We start from the raw sequence: 17000 nt of genomic DNA on the forward strand, positions 1-17000 counted from the left end.
TTGTTAATATTATTACAATTTTTAAACAATAATTGGGTGTTGTTTTATTCTGTGTATGTATTATTCAAATTATTTATTAGATTAAAAATGTTAGATTCCAGTTAATGCCGATTGATTTTTACAAACTAAGTTGAATAATAATAAATCAATAAATTTGTTGTATTTATCAATTAATAATTTATCCAATTACTAAATGGCGGGTAAACACTATCGAAAAAAATAAATAAAGAGAAACAAGTTATATGGTTGTATTTTAGGTTATTTGGCCATTAACGGTGTATATATTTAACTAAACTGATATAAGCAAAGGGTATTTCGTGAGTGATATATTAGATATATTAAGTTTTAAGTCTGGTAACGAGAATGAATCGTGCTAAGCGAGAAAATAATTCGCATCATTTTTGATAGGAAAGAAAGCTACAAATAATCATTTTAATAAATTCGTAAAAATATTTTTAGAAATCTATCGGCGTATTTTTTATTTAACATATATATTTAACAATAATTAATCGTAAGAAAAGAAAAAAAACATCGGTAGCGAGTTTGTAGAAGGCGACCGATATTTATAATTTATGTGAGGTTCTGAGTTCGACACCGAGTAATTGTCATATATCTTAATAATTATGCGTACATAGTATTTAAAGCAGAAATTATTCGTAAAAAGTGTACGACATATATACAACAAACAGTCATTACAAATTTTTATATTTAACATTTCCCGTGTTTACTTTATATTTTTTAAGCTAACAATTTATGAAGTAACATAATTTAACGATGTACTCGTATTTTCGAAATAAAATTCTATACGCGTAATTTTTTATTACTACAAACGACGTTGTAACTTTTCTTCTCGTCGGGAAAAATCGTTGGATCAGAGGTTAAATTTTACGTAAATTTTTCATTTACAGTTACCGTTTTTTTGTTATAATTCCAACGAGAAATTTTTTAAAGCTTTTTCACGAACGGAAAGGCATTAATAAATTTAAAAAGCGTCGAAACCCTTAACGGTCAATTTTTTTATTACAAAGTTTTTGTAAAAATGCACTTTGAGTGAGAAAATTGAAAAAATACAAACATGTTTAAGTAGCCCACCGCATACAGCGAGAGAGATTGACGGAGGAGGAGAGTGAGAGAGTGACTGGGAGAGAGAGGGGTCGAGTGAGAGACAGAGCGGGTAGTGGGAGAGAGAGTGAGGGTGATGGAGAGAAATTGAGAGAGGGGTTGGTAGGGGGATCAGTGATGGAGAGGAAGCGAGACAGAGGGTCTCTCTCTCTCTCTCTCTCTTACTTCTCTTCTCTTCTAATACTATTCTTAATACGGAGTGGTATATAAAAACGCAGCTCTAACATTGTGATTACAACAGGTGCTAGGTTGCCAATTAGCCTGACTTTTCCTCCCCACCTGGCCCTTTGGCAGCCATTTTCGGCATCATATAATTTGCTGCGTTGCGTCCCATTTACGTAGAATAAATCTTCCAACCTAAACTAGTAAGCAAGATGAATAAAAAAAAATATTTTTAATAAAATTTTTATTATTAATTTTTTTTAAATTTAATAACGAATCATATTATTTATTATTTTACTATTATTTAAAAAAAAAAAAAAAAAACTTAAAATCGTGTTAAATTCTCTATTTGACAATATTGGTATTTATCGTTTATGTATTAGTGTTAAAAACTTAAAAATCATACTAGATAACTTTTTTGTTTATTTTAATTTTGTTAGTAAAATTATTATTATTATTTAATTATTATTATTAATTACTATTATTTTAGTTAGTCAAATAATCACTGATCTTATACATCCGTTAACCGGACTTACATATTTTATTTATCCGTAAAATTTACATAAATTATTGCTTGTTTTAAGTACTCGAATTATCAGAGAGATTTTCTTGTTACAAAATTGTGATTCAAATTAAATATAATCTGAGATTAATGTTTATTAAAACGTCGATTATTCGGACCTCCATATCTCAAACATTTTTCGACTAATTGCGGGGCCTTTTATCCGGAGGTCCCGGGTTCGAATCCCGATGAGGCATAGCATTTTCACACGCTACAAAATTGCCATCTCATCTCATCCTGTGATGCAATACATAACGGTTGGCGCTGTGGAAATGAAAAAATTGTAGATACTCTGTATGCTGTCAATACGAGTAAAATAAATTAATAAAAAAAAGAACTAGTTATAAATATTAGTTTAATTTCGTTGCTGCGAGAGGTACCCCCACCCTTCATAACAGCTGTGTTGAAGGTTAATGCCGTACACGTATTTACGTAAAGCAATTTTAACAGTATAACAACTAATTTATAATACCGACTAAAATAGAGCCTTTCGGTTCATTTTTTTTCTCACACCACCCGGCATTTTTATTTTTATTTTTTTTATCATTTTTATTTACTTATTTTGTATTTTAAATACACGTATAAGCAGCACGGATGTAAGTCAATAATATCGAACCTTAGCTCTCAATATCCTTTTTGTTTTTTTAATTAGCTCTAAATAAATAAATTTAACTGTATGGAGACTAAATTAATTCTAGGCGAATTATTTTATAAATATTACAATTGCGATTATGTTGTGAGAGTCGAACCCAGGATCTTGAACTTAAGCTTTTTTTTAATATTGATACTCGGATATACATTACGAATTGAAGCCTGACAGGGATATGAACCCGGAATCTTTTGGATAAGAGGGAAGACATTACTACTCCACCTCGGCGACTGGCGAGGTGATTAGTTGATAGGTGCTGAAGTATTAATTACCCGTTTGACTTTCAGTACGGTCAGTTTCTCTATTGCGTTACCGAGGTGACAAATCGATTACAAAAATGCAGTGAGACGCGAAAAATTATAAGTTACTTTGTAATATCTAAGTATAATTTTTGAGATAAATCCATACTAAATGTGTGTCTGCGCGTTTGCGTTCGCGCGCTTTTTTGTATTATAGACGGCCTGGGCTCTACTGTGAAATACGGTAGTCGGCTTGCTGAGATAAATTTAGAAATAATCCTTTTATGTCATAACCCCCTTATGTACTCATTAATATTTCTTATCTATATTAAAACAAATGATCCTGTTTTTTTTCTCTCTGTGAGTAGTTACTAAAGACGATATGGTCTTAAGTTATTGTAAAATTGTGTTCAGATCCTGATAGGGAATCGAACCCGACACCATTGGTGTAGCAGGCAAGCATGCTACTTTGTGACACTAAAGTGGTGACGTAACATTTTTATTTTTAATTACGCTATTACGTTTTTTTTATAAACTTGTTTTTATTTTTTTATAAACTTGTTTTTATATGCTCTTGGACATAAAATATGCGTGATTGTAAATTATATCCGTAAATTGAATATTAGGTAAAACGAAATAACTGAAAACCTTAACATTACAGTTCAACGTTGGTTACGTTCCTTTGTTAACTTTGTATACATAGGTTTAAGCGAAAATTTGGTTTCAATTATTATTTTGTAAAATTAAAAGTTTTCAAATCTGTAAAACATTAATGTTATACTGTCGGTTGTTATTATGAGAGGAGAAACAGTACAGTGTAGGCAATACATTTTAGTTGGCGCGCTAATTTTCATAATTTATTTTGCAGGTTTGTTCGGACGTTGTTTGAATCAACAGAGAAATAACGTGCGTGGCAGAGAACGAAAACTTATGGAATCTAGCGACATTACAGATGGCGCTGTGTTTACAATGGCGGTCATTCTTGTTTAACTATTTCTTATACGTTGTTTATTTTGTTTTGTTTTGGGGGTTTAATGACCCTCATTATTGATGGAGGTAAGTTTTTTATATTAATATTATTTTAATATAGCTTAAAATAAGTGTTATATTTTTGTTTTCTTATCACGTACTGCATTTTCTATTTATAAGACCGGCTACATAGTATCCCAAAAATAAGCAAAAGTTACACGCTTCTTTATAAATTTTATTTTGTTAATAAAATTTAGATTAATTTCTAGTTTTACCGATTTCAATTGCCTAGTAATATTTGCAGTTTATAAAATAATATTGCTTTTTTAACCTAGAAAAATAATATCGATGTGTAACCCGACACAATACTTCAAAAGTAGATAGGCAGCAGTACATTTTTTTTAGTTTACTACTATTGGGGCAAATGTCAAACCTCTTTTTCCCCTTTTCCTTGACTTTTTTCATTCATAAAAACTATAATTTTTTAATTTATAAAGAAAAAATCATTAACAAAAGTATAAAGAAAAGTTTATACTGGATTTACTCGTAAAAATAATACGCATTTTACTAACAAATAACTGTGCAATTAAAATGTTTAATTTGTAACTCACTAGTTCGATTTTTTTTTTACTAAACTGTTGATCATTTTATGAAAAAAAATGATTACGATAACTTTTGTTATTAATTTTGTAAAAGTGCTTTTAAGAAAGAAATAATTATATCGGTGGAATAACTATCTGATATAGACTTAATTACTACATTCCACAAGGACTGGGGTCTGTGTATAACATATCGTTTCCTGAAAAAAGAATCCATTAATTTGTCGCATTCTTTCTTGTGATTGTGATAAATATAAACGGTCTCTGGTATAGGAGGTACTAATAAGAATTGCTTTCTCTGATAGTAATGATGCTCTGTGTATACAGCCTTTGTTGAGGAGAAAGAAGTGAAGGTGTCATTTGTACGACTGAACATCATTTCCGTTTCAGTAGGTTAGCACCTTGTTACGCGACAACATATGTTAGCTAAGTAAAGTATCTAACGGGAAACGGCTTCTTCCTAATTCTTCTTAAAGAATTTGCTAGTCGTAACTCGATTACAAACTGTTTTCGGAGGTATGTTTGTACGAACCCTTCTTCTTAATTTCAAGCTCTAAAATCGGTTCCCAAATTATTTCTCTTTCCTCCTAAATCATCTTATGTGTGTATACATATATATTTAATTACACAAATTAAAATATAAAGTATAGTTTACATTTTATAAAATTATCTTTTTAAAAACATCATTTATGATAAAATAATTTCTTCACTAAAAGTCTATTTAAAGTTTGTAAATTCGATGCGACGATCAACTTGAACGTTAAAAAAATTTAGACGGGATTACTCTCCATTTACAGTGAGAAGTATAATTTTTGTACTTATGAAATAATTTCATAGAATCGATACACGTACATAAAAAAATATGTCAGAGATTCGAATTAAATTTGATTTGGCTATATTTATTCCTTATAATATTTAACATAACTAATAAATAAAATAAATATCGTGGAGGTTGGAAATTGAAAGCGCCCTTGAGAAGTTAGATCCGATAACGAAATTATTATCCACTATAGTGCATCTTCGGTAAGAAATTAAATGATCTTTATATCCCTCAAAATTTACGCGCGCACACGCACCCACAGAGAGAATGAGAGAGAGAATGTTAGAGAATTTTCGCGCTGTCTGGGACAGAGTGAGGTTTAAGAGACGGGGTGATGATAGTGATTGTGATGTTTTATTACTTTCGAAGAGCGACTCTTATTTTGATAATCGTATTCTCTAAATAAGTATATAATTTCGTACCAAATTCTTACGGTATTTTGTATTTCACTTTTAGTCGTTTCTGGAATATTAAATTTCGTATTTTAAAATGTTTGAAATTTATCGGTGATAAATTACAATTTTAAACTTGTATTTAAGAGAATAGAAAGTAAAAACAAAAATAATAGTAATGAAAACATTGGCAAAAGATACCAGAATTGCAGGTAGACAGAAAGTTCTGTGTTCAAATTTCGGTCAGAATTGGCTTTTTTATACGCTTTATTAAAATTTGAAATAAAAGTAAGTGACGAACTGAATGTCGGTCTATTGCCCGTACAAATAAATAAATAGAAAAATGTATTAGGTATTAATACGTGTTAGGAATTGCATTAATAAAGATAACTAGGTCGAATTGTAAATAAAACTGGAAAAATTTTATCTGTTATTATGTAATATTAAAATTTTTTTTTTTTGTAAATTACTTTACAAAACTGATAAATTTAATCGTAATATTTTTAAAAAAATTATTAAAAATAAGGGAGATTAATTATTATTTTAAATAAAATGTAATAATAGAGATATAAAATAATCGACAAATCTTGATTTAATTTAATTATATCGAACGTCTATATAAGAAATATAATAGGGATATTAACTTTGTTATTCGACAGAAATACACACACACGTACGCACATTTACGGTTGTATTTGAATTGTTGTACCATCGCGTGACCAGTACTGTCCGAGGGTAGCCAATCAGAGTGATGTTAGCCACCTGCATTGTTTGACCACCCCTCTCCCCGCTCCTGTCTACGCATTAGTCAGACTGACAGTTGGTTTTACTTATGCGTCATCCCAAAAAAATTAAACAAAAAATAATTACCTCTCACAGCGTATGAACGATACAATTTTATTAAATTATTGTTTTATTTTTTATCATTGCCTATCGAAGTATTGTTTTTCTATTAAAGCATTTATTATTATAAAAAATTTACTTATTACATTTATTTTATTTATATTTAATTTTTTTTAAACACTTCGCTTTTATTATAATCTGAATTTTTTTAAATCTAGCACAAATTATGTATTACAGTAAATAAATTTGTACCTTCAAAACTAGATTGTATGTTAGTTCAATCTAGTTTTGAAAGTACAAATTTATTTACAAGAGGTTGTTGATGAAGCTTTCTATTATTTAATAAAATCTAATGTTACAGCTTGATAAAACTATATGTGTATATGTCTTTATCAGTAATGCAAGAGTTCGCACGCACGCACACCCGCGCGCGCAAATGAAGAAATACGTTACTACATAATTACAATTTTTAATTTTTATTAAATATTAAATACGTTTACTTCTTAACAAATGTTACCGTTCGTAAATGTAGATGTGGGGATACATCAGAATTTTTAATTTACTAAATCACACGAATCATTTACCGGTACAAAACAAAAATTCACATATTGCTATATAAATTCATATTTTGATTTAAGCAAGTTTTTTAAAAAAAAGGCCTAAAGGATTAATATTTGAATAGATGTATAAATAAATATACACTTATACAGACTTTTGAGAAAAATACAAGGTCTTCTGAAGCAGCTTTTTCAATATTGTAATACCGGGCGAGCGACTTAAAATCAAACCTAATCAGCTCGAACTGCAGTTATTTTAGCGTCACGTTTAACACTGCTATTACTAATCGTCTATTTTTGTCGGTTGTAAACTGTTCCAGCTACAGTGCGATATAGTTTCGTTCTTTACGATTATGTTTATTCTAAAATACAGTATTCCATCGAGGAAAGGGCTGCTATCGAGGACGCTTTGGATTGGATCCTTTCAAGAGAAACGTCAGTATCCCGATAAATAGTAGAAGTACACGATTAGGTTAAAAAACGGCGCACAACGGAGTCCGTTTCAAACTCAAAACGAAATAGGCCACCTTTCGTCAGGACTAACCCGTATTCAAAAAACAATATCTGCCGGTCCGAAAAAATCTATAGGGTAAATTATCGCACCAAGATCGTGTAAAATACACATCTTGTAAGATTCTTCACGACTTAAATCGGAAACCTTATCGTGTAAAACCTAAGCAAAACAGACTAACCGAAACGTCTTAATTTTTAAGGGGGTCATGAAAGGAGTAAACTTGACGGGTTCTTATGAAAAATCGAATAAAGCAGGTCCCAATATTGTATCTCCCATAGATTTTACGATAACCGCCGTAAAACAGAAAAATTCAGTGACGAAAAACAGGTTTTTTTTTAGGTTTGAAGTACAATAACTTTGTTAAACGACTGAAAAATGCGTAAATTTTATTAAGAAAACGTGTAGAGAACTTAATTTTGAGAAAATTGATGAAATGAAGTTACGAAAAACAAAAAAAAATATCAACTTTTATTATTAAAAACAAAACGGAACAAAATTTAACAGAAAACAGCGAATGAATTTATGAAAATTAAAAACAACTTTTTAGCGTAATAAATTTAGATCGCAAACAACAAACTGATTTGTAGAATTTAATAATCTTCGTGAGAATAGTACACTTCGCAGCACTCGTGTTTCATCTGAACGCCAACCGTTACAAGCCGATGAAAAGAAAAAAATTCAGTTTTTCAAAAAGTACAGTTTAGTTCCAAAACGAGCACGGGAAGAATTTCTACGCTACTCGACATTCTACAAAGTACAGTACGGAGGACATTACACGCTCAAGGACTGAATCCTTGTCACGGCCAGAAAATAAAACACCTCAAGCTTGGTGACCGTGCCGGAAGAGTTTTTTCAGCGGATTAACATAATTACTTTTAAATCTCGTTCGTACTATCTTCGGACGAAGCTACTTGTATCCGTAACAGCGTAAACAACACGTGAAATTCACATCGGTAGTGTGAAGAAAACCACACGCTCCAGTTTGATCAAATTTCCAGCCGTAATTTTCGGCGAACGTTTGATGCGGCACGATCGACAACAAATTAGGCCCTTTCTTACTAGGACGTGTTACGGGGAGAAATTTTTTAATTTTTGCTTGAAAATTTGTCATCGTAGAAACAAATCGAAATGTATTATAGAATTGATGGAGTACCGACACGTTTGCCGAATAAAGTAAGACGGTTTTTAGATGAAAAATTTACCGGTATATGGACTGAATGTAGAGGGCTGGTAAATTGTCCGAGTAGATCGCTGAACCTTAAACCCCTTAGATTATTGTTTACGGGCACGGATGAAATGAGAGGTGTAGAAGCAAAAAGTAGATGCACGTGACGAACGAACTGATCGCTTGCATTCTGTCCTCATCAAGGAACGTCCGTCAAGGAAACGAGTTGAAAAGTAGTGCATTGATGTCAACGGTGGAATTTTCCAACATTTATTTTAAATTTAAAAAAATATATATAAACCACAGCGAGTATTTTTTTTTTAAAAAGTAAATTAAAACTATTATTTTTATTTTTCAAAGGTTAAACATATTTTACTAAATAAAAAAAGAAAACGGTTGTTTTTACTTTTACAAATCCTTAAAGTTTTTTCTCCATACAGTATATTACAACGATTCTCAGAATTAAACTCTACAAGTTTGTTTAACAAAGTTATTCTACTTCAAACCTAAAAAAACGTGTTTTTCGTTACTGAACGTTTCTGTTCTACGCTGGATATCGTGAAAATAAGGGATGATGGTTCTGGGGTTTTTTTTTCTATTTTTCAGGTCAAAAAACAAGAAACCATCAGTTTTACCCCTTATATAACGCCTTAAAAATTTCAGTATGACTTATTTCACCGGGGAACTGAAATCCGAGCGAAATCTATGTTAGCCGTAAATTTACAAAGAAGCGTTTTCGGACATATGTTTGTACGTGAACTTTTTCCTTTATTTCAAAATCTAGAATCGGTTCCCAAATTATTTCCCTTTCCTCCTAAATCACCCTGTATTTACGATAAATAAAATAAAACTGATAGTTACCGTTTATTTAATGTTCCATTTCTGACAAACCTCAAATCAGGTGACTTTATTATTAATATAAAAGTACACGTTAAAACAATCGCACGCGCGCGCATAGAAATTTGATATCAAATATCGCTAAATATTTAAAATTAAATAAATAAAACGAATGAAGATTGTAACAACGGAAAAAGAACTGCTCCCCCTGTTACATTGAAAGTCGTCGGTTGAATTGTCGCCTAGTTATGGTAAACGTATTACAAAACAATCAAAACGTAATTAATAGCTGAACCGACTTAAAAGCGAAAAATAAAATTAATTACTCGATTTCCGTAGCCGAGCGGTAGCGTCTCGGCCGTTCATTCAGAGTACCGGGTTCTAATCTCGGCCAGACACGGTATTCTTCATACGCTAAAAATTCCATTTTCACGTTCTCGCTTTAGAAGTGTCTTTGTAAGCTTCTGCGGTGAATTAATTCATCGATCTAAAAAAATAAATAATAAATGAACGATAAACATCGTATAGATAGATGGTAACAGCGACCGATTCAGTCATCGTGGACGGCTATCAGGAAGTTGTTATTACGTCTAATGTTTGAGATAGCAGAACTGCGGTTCAAATTCAGTTTCTCTAGAGAGATATTCAACATTTATAGCGAATCGATATAGATGATGAGGATCATATGATAAAAAATGTCACACCCTTACCGTGAATCAAACCGACTATCGATAAAATAAAAGATACACACACCACCGCATTACACTATCTGATTGTTCTGTCGCCTAAAGTTATTCATCTACTTTCAATCGAGACGTGAAAGTAAAAGATACCTCTATAAATTTTTCTTTTGGGGTTTAATTAAATTAATAAATAATTTTTTTATTCCGATTAGTGTAGAATAATATATTATATAAGAGTATATAATACTCGGGAACGCGTAAATACGATATTTCATTAATAAAAAAAGGAACTGTCCCGGCATTTGTGTGGATGGATCAAGGGAAACCGTGGTAAAACCTTAATCAGATCGGCTTGACAAATTTCACTATAGATTACAAAATAAAATTAGATGCGAAGTCCATAAATATAAAAACAGATCAAATAATATAGAGATAAATAAATTAAGCGACTAAATATAAAATAATTCACAATTCAGAAGGCGTTAATGAAAATTATTTGTATTTGTTTACACGGTGAACAGGATACGGGAAATTGAGGTTTTTTTTAATAATTTAAAAATTATCGACACAGTAATATTGTTTATGTAGAATGAAATAATTTAATTGTTTTTTAAATAAACAACCGATGTTAAATTTTTTTTTGAAACGGTTCAGTAACGGAAGCATAATATAATGCGGGCGATTTACACATAGTTTGTCTTTTAACCCGTGATTTCTCAGAAACTACTAAAAATACAGTTCTCAAACCAATTTCTTTCGATTTTTCACTTCAGATTTCATAAAGAAAAGAAAACATCGCATTTACTCTTTTATTTAGATCTACAATCTGGCTGAATTTTACCAAACTGGCAAGAATTAAGGTAAAACTTTTGTCAGACAAGACTCGCTAACCAAGAAAATGTAATTTTTAAAACTATTTGAATGTAAGCGTATCTAAACTTTTAATTGAAGAAACATATTTTCTTCTTCAGGGGTTCATGGTTTTTTTTGTTGTAATTTCAAGTAATCCTCATTACAGCTTTTTTTTTGTAATATATATATATTTTTTAATTATAAATAATCTAAAACAGTATAATTTGATAAAGGGGTGATCGACTAGCAAACAAAATGTTTTACTAAGAAATTTGATTTTTTCCTCGATATACTTTTAATACTGCATAATTTTTATGTAAAAACGTCATTTGACAAAGGGGTTCAAATCTGACTCAAATTTTATTACTCGATATTTAAAAATATTTCGCGATTGTACTCGCGAATATCAATGGCGTATTTGAAATAAAAATCAGTCAAGAGGAAATCTGGGGAAGTTATGCAACCGTTTACTAGTTTTGTTTTTATTAAAAAAAAAAATTATAAAAATATATAAATAAAATATAATTTTTTATAGGAATAGAATAAAATAAGTGGACTGTGAATTTCTTATTCTGTAGTCTTAAATTAGCCATTATTTCTAATTCTCATTAGACGGCTTACATATACAACTTAATTTATAAAATTTATTATTTTATTTAAGTATATTTATTCGTTTACTTAATTCAATGATTCTAACTAAAGCGCGCGCGCATACCGTATTTAATTCGCATACCGTCATGTGTGACGGGACTAGCGACAACAGTCGGCATTAACTAATGTAATTTCACAAGTTGCACAGAACAAATTTCGCTTACACCGTCGGCAGATTGTTGCAGCTGTGAGGCTTAACGCACCGCACCGTCCAGTCCGAATTATTTTTTTACACTTTAAATATTATTCATTTATTTAATTTTACCGCTCACCTGTGACGTCACAATATACTCGTATAACAGTAGTTTAGAGCATTTTTTGGGGTGGAGGTGCGATTTCGCAAATCTTTTTATTTTTAAGAAAAATACGACTTTAATTAGGTGAAATCTCGAGATACCGAGTGTGCCCTTGCCCTACAGCCTCGCCCCATTGAGTTTTTAAGTTGAAAATTTAACGCATCAATGCCCCGTATATAGAAGTAATCTGACCGTGTTTGGTCAAAATCGGTCCGGTTGATCCGGTGGTATAAGACGATTTAGAGGCCAATACCGAACTCGTACACTCGTACGTACATACGAACATTAACATTCGGAAAATTTCCATCCGGTTTTTTGGGTTCCGTAGATGCGAAAACGTCAAGATCCGGCGAAAACCGCATATGCCCAAATTGGACAGATTACGATACTTTTTCCTTCTAGAACTACAGCTCTACTATAGCGTTATTTAGACGGGAAAGTAAAAGAATCGCTCAAGATTTTCCTGGATAGATCAAGGGAAATCATGATATTACATAACCGTGATAAATTCATGAAAATGAGTGTCACAAAATATTTAATTAAATGAAAAAAAAAAAATTAAAATCAGTTAAAAATTGTATTAATACTAAAAAAAACACAACCACAGGCGATTTAGTACAATTAACAACTCGGCATCGAATTGAATTTACTATTCATAACCTATCGGAAAAATGTTCCGTTGAATCGCATAAAACTTTACTTTAGAGATATCCTTCGTAAGTTAGATCCACGTGTGGATGTCTGTTGCGTATGGAAAAATTATGCATACCATAGAAATATGATTTTACTCGCACATAAATATACATACAGAGTGTTTATATAAGAACCGTTTTGATTTCAAGTATGATTTAAACGGCATTATATTTAAGGTAGTATAACTTACTTACTGTACATTAGTGTCTATCCTTAACTGGTAGATTTTGAAGTTTTTCTTGGTGTACTTCGATATATGTACCGTTCGCTGCCCTGCAAATGTCCAGACGGTAATCCGGCTCTTCCCACGTACTCGTCAGGATGTCGAGTGTGATGTATGCTACTGTCGCACTGCAACAACCCTCTCCTGTAGATGGTTGATGTCGCGGATTTTCTCCGAATAATGATTTTTACATGCCCTCCCATAAAGAAATCTAATGGGGTTTAGGTTCCTTGGTGGCCGTGCGATCAGCCCTCCTCTTCCATTCCGCTTATTTTGAAACCGATGTATAATGCAGCACGGACACGGTTGCTGTAACACGGCGGAGCGCCATCTAGCAGATAGAAAATTAATCCTCTTTACTTCCTTTTAAAGTAAAAGGAAGTAAAAAGTATTTGAGCTAAATTTCAACTTTTAATGGTTAATGGGGGTCACATAATTCGGCATTAAGCAGGTAATGAAAAAAATTACAAAAAATAAAATTATAAATAAATATTTATTTTCATTATTTTAGGTAAGAATAAGGATATCAAAGATTAAATTCCACGGAAAACTAAACGAACTGTTCCGGCATTTGCCCTATTGTATCAAGGGAAACCGTGGCAAAACCTTGATAAGAACAGCCTAACAATATTTATGTCTACGATACATTTCACATTACAGGCTTATAACATAGTAAAAACAATTTATACATTACGATAATATTACAGTTTTAATTATAATAAATCTTTATGATTTATAAATTTCTTCCACATCTGATGATATCCTCCATCCTTTTTCTCTGCAAAAAGAAATAAAAATTATATAATAATAACAATCTACAATCTCTTATCAATAAAATATATAGAAAGGTTTTCACCTGTTACACCAGTCTTCAGGAGAATATAGAAAAAATGGAGTGAAAAAACACATTATATGTTACGGTTGTTCATTACAAGCACGAGTATATTACTTCAATTCTAACGATCGATTATGAGTACATTTTTGATAAAATATTAAAAAAGTCTTATATAATAAAAGGAAAATTACAATGAATGTAATCGATATGTGGATTACCAGAATAAAAGTTCTTTGAACAATGAACTCAAACATAGAAATTTGCAATTATGTAATCTACTCTGATCGGTTCCAGATAAAAATCTAAAGTATTTTGATCCTGTGTACTGATATTTGTCATATATATGTATTTCTGAGTTTTGCAACAAAAAAAACACATCAGTTATTTTCCAGTTATAAATAAATCAAAAAATTATTGTGCTTTAATGAGTAAATATCGTTTACTATGCTTAATTTACAAAATGTATGAACAGAATTGTGCCTTTCATATGAGTGGCGTAAACAAACAAATCGTTTCCAACTCTAGATGAGGGAGATTAAAATCAATTTTTATTTTTTAACTAATATTTCTTCTGCTACCTCTTTAGGCTACCTAATGATGGCATATAGACCCGCAATCTGGTCTTTGGAATTGTTGCTAATTGTAATCTTAGCTAGCAGTCATTTTACTGTTAAAGCTAAATATTTAAAACTTATATTTAGGTATAAAAGTATAAAATAGATAATAGAGTACATAGGGCTATTAGTCCCTAGTCAAATGTACGTAGATTACTCTCGCATCGATTTAAAATACCAAATTTGGCCTTATAATTGGTAAAATAAAATAAAGAAGTCAGGGACGGACTTCCCTTTTATGACTAGACTAATTTACTGTAACAAATTCTTCTTTTAGCTGCACGATTACCATTGCAGTCGATGTCTATACACCGTTATGGTCACAAGCAAGAATTTAGCCATCGAAAGTATCTACCTTCACAAAAAATAGACTTTGTTGGCTGTAGTTGAATGAATCGACAGATTCCCGTACATTCAATCCAGCAGTATGGCTTACGCCATAAAGGCTCACCGTTAATGACAGATCATTTTTCCTCTTGGCTTTTAAGTTTCAAGATATTACTGTCTTTAGCATCCAAGAAAGTTTATTTAAATGAGTTAATTAAATCTTGTATTCTGATCAGTAAATATATATTATATTATATACATCGTATATCTGTTCCGTTAGATTCCAAAAAGTGTGTTATAGTTATGATACCAAAGAAAGCAGGAGCAGATAAACGTGAAGAATACAGTAAAATTAGCTTAACTAGTCATGCATCAAAAATTTTAACTAGAATTTTGTGCATAAGAATTGAAAGGACAGTGGAAGAAGTGTTAGGAACAAAGGAAGCAATTTTAGCATTCAGATTAACAGTAGAAGGAAAAACAAACCTGCATGCGTGACATTTATAGACTTGGAAAAGGCATTTGATAACGTAAACAGGTATATAATGTTCTGCATTTTAAAAAAATTTTAAGTTTCAATTACAGAGATAGAACAATTGCTAACATTTATAGGAACCAAACAGCAACAGTAATAATTGAAGAACATAAGAAAGAAGCCATAATAAAAAAGGGAGTTTGACAAGGATGTTCCCTATTCCTGTTACTTTTTAATCTTTACATAGAACTAGCAGTTAATGATGTTAAAAAACAATTTAGATCCAGAGTAACCGTACAAGGTGAAAAGATAAAGATGCTATGATTTTTTGATGATATGGTAATTATGGCCGAGAGTAAAAAAGATTTAGAAGAAACAATGAGCGATTTGGAAGAAGTTGTACGCAAGAACTAGCGTATGAACATAACAAGAGCAAAACAAAAGTAATTAAATGTAGTAGAAATATTCTAGATGGACCACTGAATATAAAAATTGGAAGAGAAAAGATTATGGACGTAGAAGAATTTTGTTATCTGGGAAGTAGAATTACTAAAGATGGGAAAGCAGGAGCGATATAAAATGCTGAATAGCACAGGTGAAATGAGCGTTCATTCAGAAATATAATTTGTCTACATCAAAAATTAATTTAAATGTCAGGATAACATTTTTGAAAGTATGTGTTTGGAGCATATATATATGGAAGTGAAACTTGGACAATCGGAGTACCTGAAAAGAAAAGATTAGAAGATTTTGAAATGTTGTGTTATAGGAGAATGTTAAAAATCAGATGGGTGGATAAGTGACAAATGAAAAGTTTTTGCGACAAATTGATGAAGAAAGAAGCATTTGGAAAAATATAATTGAAAGAAGAGACTATATATATATATATATATATATATATATATATATATATATAATTTTTTATGACCACATAATAAGAACATTTTGGTCAGCCATTATCAAAGTCTCTTTGATGGGACTGTTTGAGCCTTGCGTTCCTGCCAGTACTTTTTAATAAGTTCTGTTCTTTGTGCCCTTTCTAGTGTTAAAAATGTTCGTGTTGTATGTTTTTTTGGCGAGTGTGAAGCAGGCGTCTTTGTTTTTGATTTTCTTTTTTAATTTTATCTTATGTGGTGTCTTTTGGTGCAAGACAGTTTCCTTAAGATCCTCTCTTATTTCTCCAATCCACCTGCATCCTGTTATGGTGTTTTTCTAGTAGAGATTGTACTATACTAGCCTTCTCAGAAGGCTTGAATCTTCTGATTCAAGAAGATTACTGCAGTTAAATTTTGGAGTAATAAATTGTAAAGTAATGAGACAAAAAAAAATTAGCAAAATTTCACATAACTTTTCATTTGTAAAAAATAAATATTTTGTTAATAGTCTATTAATTATGATTCTGGCCATTTAAAAATATTCTGCTGTTGCTTGCTGTAAGGTATTTCTTTGCAATTTATTCAACTTCCACAATAAAAATATATAAATGACATGAGTATTTATCGTTTTCCATAATTTATTTTGGTGTTCTATTATAATGTTAGTTTATAATAATATACTGTATGTTCAAAAATTTGAATGTATTGAGAATTCAAATTATCTATGTCCTGATTTGTTTGAATTAATAACTACATAATTTTTTGTTTTTAATTAAACATTATGTCTTTTTTCTTTTTCCTTTTTTGAAAGTATTATGTATTATTTTTAAATTTACCTATTAGGTTAAATCGATTACATTTATTATCAAATTATTGAATTTGTAACAAAATTATTGAAAATAATGAATGGTATAATAAAAAAATGATGTTAATTCCTGAATTTAAAAATCATAAAATTCGTTTATAAACATAAAAAATACCTAATTATTATTCAGAAGTGATCCATTAGTGAAAAAAAAAACTTTTTGGCATGCCGAAAGGTGGAG

At 30.8% G+C, this 17000-nt stretch overlaps 1 protein-coding gene across 1 annotated transcript in view; it reads left to right on the forward strand.

The window, feature by feature from the left end:
• The window catches only part of LOC142320427 (dynein axonemal heavy chain 10-like), a 50225-nt gene that overhangs the window by 148 nt on the left and 33077 nt on the right, over positions 1-17000 (forward strand). The window contains exon 2 of the mRNA XM_075358174.1: positions 3603-3790. The gene's annotated coding sequence lies outside the window, so the exon portion shown is untranslated. The remainder of the gene's footprint in view (positions 1-3602; positions 3791-17000) is intronic.

This window comes from Lycorma delicatula, chromosome 2 (genome assembly GCF_047948215.1).
Source record: "Lycorma delicatula isolate Av1 chromosome 2, ASM4794821v1, whole genome shotgun sequence".
Taxonomy (NCBI): domain Eukaryota; kingdom Metazoa; phylum Arthropoda; class Insecta; order Hemiptera; family Fulgoridae; genus Lycorma; species Lycorma delicatula.